At 44.5% G+C, this 2471-nt stretch overlaps 1 non-coding gene across 1 annotated transcript; it reads left to right on the top strand.

Moving 5' to 3' along the window:
• Positions 1-1832: 1832 nt before the first annotated feature.
• LOC148316189 (U1 spliceosomal RNA) lies at positions 1833-1988 on the top strand. Its single transcript, XR_015840338.1, has one exon. It is a non-coding gene; the product is annotated as a U1 spliceosomal RNA (small nuclear RNA).
• Positions 1989-2471: the final 483 nt, after the last annotated feature.

Here is a 2471-nt window from a genome sequence, read left to right as displayed (position 1 = left end):
TGTGGGACACGTCAGGCATTTTGGGCCCAACACGTTGCCATCCTGGCCCAGGGCCGCTTTGGACGTCTTTAGCCGTCAATGGTAGTAAAAATTCCGTCCTACGATTATAGCAGGGGTGAGCAAACCCCGCGAGGGTCGTCCGCGGCGCGACGGTGCGGGTCTTCCGCCCCCCCCCCGGGCCGGGGCAGGGTAGCGCGAATCTTGGAGAAAATTTGCCTGCAATCTCTTGATGGTACATTTGTACCTAATAAACGTGAGTGCAAGCCAGTGCATCAGTGACTTTGTTGTCATTTTTCATACTTTAACTTGTCAGGACGGAATTGACGCGAAGCAGACGAGTGCAAAATTATGTTATCACTTTTTGGCGATGTTAGTCAAAATGTAAGGACTTGGTCGTGTGTTGTATTTTTATTTATTTATTTTTTTGCTTCATACTTGTTTGGCATTGGCTATAAAATTTGTGTGTCAGCAAAGTATTCACATCTTCAAAGGAGAGCAGCTTTTTGAAGATATTTGTCAACAAATATGAGCTTTTCTATTTAAACTATGCCTAGCCCTGTCGGTTCTTGACCCTGCAGACATTCTTGAAAAGACAAAACTTGCTTGCTGGAGATAAGGTTTGGAAGCAGGAGTCTCTCAGTTCTATTCCCTATGCCCATGCCAGAACTTTTTCCATGAGCATTTATTGTCTGAACCTTTGTCCATCAGCGAACGCTTTTATAAGCAGTGCTTCTCAATTATTTCCTGTCACGCCCCCCGCTACGAAGAAGAAAACAATTCTCGCCCCTCCACCAACAATTTATTTTACATTTTGTACTAATGTACATGTTTCCGAATCAAGCCTGTATGCGCAATACAGACGGCACTTACACAATAATAGTTGTTTTAAATGGAAAATAAAAACTTTGTTTTCCTTATGGCATTCTAAAATGATAATCATATATTCCTGTGTAGCAACAAAATCACATATCACTCATCATCAGTAATTTAATTAGCTAAAAATCTATATAGAGTTTTTCTTTCTTTTTTGCTGTCATTGATTGGTACGGACACGTCGGTGGAGCAAGCAGTGCTTATCAGAGTTTGTGCTTAAACCGAGCTCCTGACAAGAGAAAAGGCTTTCTTTTTTTTTTCAGGTCTGTCCGTAATTAACCCTCTTGTTACATTTGTTCGTCAGGAAAAGTAATAATGTTACCAAGTGGTTCGTAATGCCTCACATAGCAAATGTGTACAGTGCGAGCTGAAAATGTCTTGCATTCCAATTTCGTGAGTTAGCCTCTTTGAAGTCCAAGATCATTCTGTACATATATTTGCATTCAACGGAAGGGTTGTATTTTCTTCCGTGTACCCCAAATGCAATGCAAACCGTAAGGCTGTTGCCGACTCCATCCAGCCTTACATTTCTATCTGGCAGCTGTTCTATTATTTTACACCTGTGTTCACTTTGTGTTTCTCACCCCCCACTGCATCCCAAGTGAAAAAGGCGGAAGAAATATCAAAATAATCTGGTTCGGGTATTCTGTACGCTGTGCGGAATTAACATCAATTTTTCCACTCTCAGATCAGATCAGATCAGAGGAAGCACATTAAGTCGAACGTTTTTAGTATTGCATGCCCGGTGATCTGTCCATAACCGGTAGAGTTTTGGTTTGATTGTCTAATATTTCCCTTATGAGATAATGCAAAAGTGAGCTTGCCCTTTTTTTCGTGGACTTCTCAGTAACCCTGTTGAGAAAACAGAAATCTTTGAAGTGCGTGTAACAAAGAACCCGCAGGACACAAAAAGACAAATTTGTTGCGGCGTGCTCACCAGCTTTCTGGGTTGGGTCATGTGACTTTCCTCGGAGAAAAAAAACCCAAAAAAACACAGAAGGATGGGTGCTCAGCCATTGCACTCCGGCTGTACTGACCCCTGCGAATTCCCCAAATGTGGGAATCTCGACTGCACAATTTCTGACAGTGGGGGACTGCGTTCGCGCTCTCATGATAGTCTACCATTATCATTTATAGTTTTGGAATACGTATAAAATATTGATGAATTCCCGCGCTACCCTGCCCGAGAAGATGGATCATCTGAATCATTTTGCAGGAACTTTTGTTGCCACGGAGATTAATCAGACTCTGCGGCACCGTAATAGCCACGCCCTTCGAAGGAAAGTCACAAAAATAGATAAAGCAGCTCAAACAACAAATGAATGGCTTTTGATTGCTAAATAATAATCTCTTTACTGGTTCTGGAGAAACATGATGTACCCATCGTGGTGGGCGTGGGCGTGTCTCTGGCCACTCGGCCCACCTCGCGTCCGGGGGAAGGCCGTCCTCTTCGGCCTAACTTTCACGGATGCCGGCCTGTCTCCTCCGGAGCCTCCACGCGGTTGAACTTAGGGGCCACTCGGCCCACCTCGCGTCCGGGGGAAGGCCGTCCTCTTCGGCCTGACTTTCACGGATGCCGGCCTGTCTCCTCCGGAGCC

This window comes from Idiotropiscis lumnitzeri, chromosome 22 (genome assembly GCF_059441095.1).
Source record: "Idiotropiscis lumnitzeri isolate Australia: NSW breed Sydney's pygmy pipehorse chromosome 22, RoL_Ilum_1.0, whole genome shotgun sequence".
Lineage (NCBI taxonomy): Eukaryota > Metazoa > Chordata > Actinopteri > Syngnathiformes > Syngnathidae > Idiotropiscis > Idiotropiscis lumnitzeri.
The sequence above is the reverse complement of the archived record's forward strand: the minus strand, read 5'-3'. Positions and strand labels throughout refer to the sequence as shown.